This window comes from Bison bison, unplaced genomic scaffold (genome assembly GCF_000754665.1).
Source record: "Bison bison bison isolate TAMUID 2011002044 unplaced genomic scaffold, Bison_UMD1.0 scf7180017863932, whole genome shotgun sequence".
NCBI classification, from domain to species: Eukaryota; Metazoa; Chordata; class Mammalia; order Artiodactyla; family Bovidae; genus Bison; species Bison bison.
In genome coordinates this window covers 213,149-218,081 of record NW_011494504.1, presented here as the reverse complement: position 1 = coordinate 218,081, position 4,933 = coordinate 213,149, and positions in this window count along the sequence as shown.

The window sequence follows — 4,933 nt, the reverse complement described above, 5'->3', positions numbered from 1 at the left end:
TTTTGTTCTTTGTTGTATTGCAAGCACTTAAAATAGTGCCTAGTACACTATTAGCACTCAATAAATTTTTGACTGATTGAATACAATTTTTCAAATTTATTTTAATTGTAGGATACTTGCTTTAAAATGTATTGGTTCCTACCATACAGCAACTTCAATAAGACATGTGTATACATATATCCCCTCCTTCTTGAACCTCCCTCCAACACCACCCTCATCTGACCCCCTAGGCTGTCACTGTGCACTAGGCTGAGCTCCTTGTGTTATACCAAAAATTCCAACTAGCTATCTGTTTCACACATGGTAATGTATATATTTCAGTACTTACTCCCTCAATTCACCACCCTCACCTTTCCCTGCTGTGTCCACAAGTCCCTTCCCTATGTCTGTGTCTCTATTCTTGCCCTGCAAATAGGTTCATCAGTACCATTTTTCTAGAGTTTAATGCTATGCTAAGTCACTTCAGTCGTGTCCGACTCTGTGCGACCCCATAGACGGCAGCCCACCAGGCTCCCCCGTCCCTGGGATTCTCCAGGCAAGAACACTGGAGTGGGTTGCCATTTCCTTCTCCAATGCATGAAAGTGAAAAGTGAAAGTGAAGTCACTCAGTCGTGTCCGACTCTTAGCGACTCCATGGATTGCAGGCTAACAAGCTCCTCCGTCCATGGGATTTTCCAAGCAAGAGTACTGGAGTAGGGTGCCATTGCCTTCTCCGAGAATTTAATATACAATACCTATTTTACTCTTTCTCTTTTACTTCACTCTATATAACAGGTTCTAGGTTCATCTACCTCAGTTGAACTGACTCAAATTTGTTCTTTTTATGGCTGAGTAATGTTCAGTTGTCTATATGTACCACATTATCTTTATTCATATCTGTTAATGGACATCTAGGTTGTTTCCATGTCCTGGTTATTGTAAATAGTGCTGCAATGAACATCAGGGTGCATGATTTTCTCAGGGTGTATGTCCAGTAGTAGGATTGCTGGGTCATATGGTAGTTTTATTCCTAGTTTTTAAAGAAATCTCCATATTGTTCTCCATGGTGGCTGTATCAGTTTGTATTCCCACCAGCAGGGCAGTAGATTTCCCTTTCCTCCACATTCTCTCTAGCATTTATTGCTTATAGAGTTTTTTATTATGGCCATTCTGACTGGTGTGAGGTCATAACTCATTGTAGTTTTGATTGCATTTCTCTAATAACAAGCAGTGTTGAGCATCTTTTCATGTGTTTGTTGATCCTTGTGTATCTTGTTTGGAGAAATGTCTGGTTAGGTTTTCTGCCCATTTTTACATTGGGTTGCTTGCTTTCCTAAAACTGAGCTGCATGAGCTGCTTGTATATTTTGAAGACTGAATAATGTTTTTGAATGAATGAATAGTTCCAAAGTTAACAGGCACTGACAGAGTCAGAGTTCCATCCTTGCAGTTAGGTGCTATAGCCCAAGCTCTTTCTCAGTGAATTTCACTTCCTTTCATAGCCTTTATTAGGCAAAGTGTAGATTGTTCATATGCAAAGACAAAGGAAATTGGCCCATTTATTACTCTGTAAGACAGGACAGATAGACGTACTTATCATTCATAAAACTCTGAAATCTACTAAGCACTCTAAGGTCGGTTAGAAATAATAATTTTGGCAATATTTTAGAGATAAGAAAACTTTTCTGTGCTAATTCTAAAATTTATTCTTCTAATGACTTGGGTGTGTTTAACTGCACGTGATGGAGGATATGGCATGTGGGTCGGTGGTATTTGTTAAGAACAGAATATACTTGTTACATTTCCTTATTCATAGTATCTCATAATGCACAATCTAATATTTAAAAATTCATATGTTCCCCACGGGTAAAGTTTTTGTTGCTATTCACAGCATACTTGCTTTTAATGAGAAATATGCCTTGCTGAAGGATGTGTGTGTGTGTGTGCATACATGTGTGTGTCTTGAGGAAGAGCTACTGAAGCTCGCATTTAGATCCTAAAGCACTTTGGGTTGAGCAAAGCTGGATGGAATCATATACAAGAGGTCTTTGAAAACCATCATGAGATTAGCTGGTGGTGTTGGGGAATGCTGATGAAGGGAGGTTCTAGACTTTTAAATGTGGGGAAGAAGAAATGAAAATGTTTAGTAAATGTTTCTTTAAAATAGTTTTTGTGTCCATAAATGAATGAATAATTGGACATTCTCTGAGTCCAAAGAGTACTGCTAAAAATTATCTGACACATTCTACAGATGTCTGTGGGTATATTTCAGACACCACTGGTGATCAAAGTGTTTCTTTGCGAGTAAGCAGGGAATTTTTTGAAAAAGTAGTTTTACCTCTATTTTTACCCTCAGATCTACAGACATCATTTTACCTGCCCTAAATTCTCTTCCCTTAAGAGAATTTCTCTTTAATGTCTTAAAATTTCTCTTAATTCTTGACTTGTATATCAAAAACATCAGATAACTTAGACCTAGTAATTTTAATTTGACTTCTTTGCAGGCTGTAGAGATAAAAGGAAGATGACTTTAAAGCTGCCTATCTCCCAGTTTTGAAAAGCTGTATGGGGGCTTCTCTGGTGACTCAGATGCAAAAATAAAGAAAAAAATTCATGTTCATTTTTTTCTTGATGAGTAAATGAAAAAAAAAAATACTTCTAATAAATGTTTATCAACATAGACATTTCTCAGTCCACCAATTTAAGTGTTCAGCCAGTTCAATATCTTACCTGTCTGACACTTTGCAACCGCATGGACTGCAGCACGCCAGGCTTCCCTGTCCATCATGAACACCCAGAGCTTGCTCAAATTCATGTCCATTGAGTTGGTGATGCCATCCAACCATCTCATCCTCTGTCATCCCCTTCTTCTCCTACCTTCAATCTCTCCCAGCATCAGGGTCTTTCTAATGATACAGTTCTTCGCATCATGTGGTTTAAGTATTAGAGCTTCAGCTTCAGTATCAGTCCTTAGAATGAATATTCAGGACTGATTTATTTTAGGATTGACTGGTTTGATCTTGTAGACCAAGGGACTCTCCAGAGTATTCTCCAACACCACAGTTCAAAAGCATCAATACTTTAGTGCTCAGCTTTCTTTATGGTCCAACTCTAACATACATATATGATTACTGGAAAAGCAATAGTTTTGATTATATGGACTGTTGTCAGCATATAAAAAGTCTACTTTTTATATATGGAATCTAGGTTGGTCATAGCTTTTCATCCAAGGAAATAAAATTGTTCACTGTTTCCATTTTCCCCCATCTATTTGCCATGAAGTGATGGGGCGGGATGTCACGATCTTAGTTTTCTGAATTTGAGTTTTAAGCCAACATTTTCATGCTCCTTTTTCACTTTCATCAAGAGACTCTTTAGTTCTTTGCTTTCTGCCATAAGGGTGGTGTTATCTGCATATCTGAGGTTATTGATATTTCTCCCAGCAATCTTGATTCCAGCTTGTGCTTCTTCCAGTCCAGCATTTCTCATGATGTGCTCTGCATATAAGTTAAGTTAGAAGGGTGACAATATACAGCCTTAATGTACATTTCCCGATTTGGAACCAGTCTGTTGTTCAATGTCCAGTTCTAACTGTTGCTTCCTGACCTGCATACAGATTTCTCAAGAGGCAGATCAGGTGGTCTGGTATTCCCATCTCTTTCAGAATTTTCCACAGTTTGTTGTAATTCACACAGTCAATGGCTTTGGCATAGTCAATAAAGCAGAAGTAGATGTTTTTTGGGAATTGTCTTGGTTTTTTGATGATCCAATGGACGTTGGCAAGTTGATCTCTGGTTCCTCTGCCTTTTCTAAAACCAACTTGAATATCTGGAAGTTCACAGTTCATGTACTGTTGAAGCCTGGCTTGGAGAATTTTGAACGTTACTTTGCTAGTGTGTGAAATGAATGCAATTGTGTGGTAATTTGAAGGTTCTTTGGCATTGCCTTTCTTTGGGATTGGAATGAAAACTGACCTTTTCCAGTCCTGTGGCCACAGCTGAATTTTCCAAATTTGCTGACATATTGAATGCAGCACTTTCACAGCACTCAGCTTTTGGAATTTTAAATAGATCAACTGGAATTACGTCACCTCCACTAGCTTTGTTCATAGTGATGCTTTCTTAGGCCTACTTGACTTTGCATTCCAGGATTTCTGGCTCTAGGTGAGTGATCACACCATCGTGATTATCTGGGTCATGAAGATCTTTTTTGTGTAGTTCTTCTGTGTATCTTGCCACCTCTTAATATCTTCTGCTTCTGTTAGGTCCATACTATTTTTGTCCTTTATTGTACCCATCTTTGCATAAAATGTTCCCCTCAGTTCAGTTCAGTCACTCAGTCATGTCTGAATCTTTGTGACCACATTAACTTTAGTGTGCCAGGCCTCCCTGTCTGGCCAACTCCTGGAGCCTACCCAAGCTCATGTCCATTGAGTTGGTGATGCCATCCAACCATCTCATCTTCTGTCATCCCCTTCTCCTCCTGCCCTCAATCTTTCCCAGCATTGAGGTCTTTTCAAATGAGTCAGCTCTTCACATCATGTGGCCAAAGTATTGGAGTTTCAGCTTCAACATCAGTCCTTCCAATGAATACCCAACTGATCTCCTTTAGGATGGACTGGTTGGATCTCCTTGCAGTCCAAGAGACTCTCAAGAGTCTTCTCCAACCCCTCAGTTCAAAAGCATCAATTCTTTGGCACTCAACTTTCCTTATAGTCCAACTCTCACATCCATACATGACTACTGGAAAAACCATAGCCTTGACTAGACCGACCTTTGTTGACAAAGTAATGTCTCTGCTTTTTAATATGCTATCTAGGTTGGTCATAACTCTTCTTCCAAGGAGTGAGTGAGTGAAGTAGCTTAGTCATGTCTGACTCTTTGCAACCCCATGGACTGTAGCCTACCATGCTCCTCCATCCATGGGATTTTCCAGGCAAGAGTACTGGAGTGGAT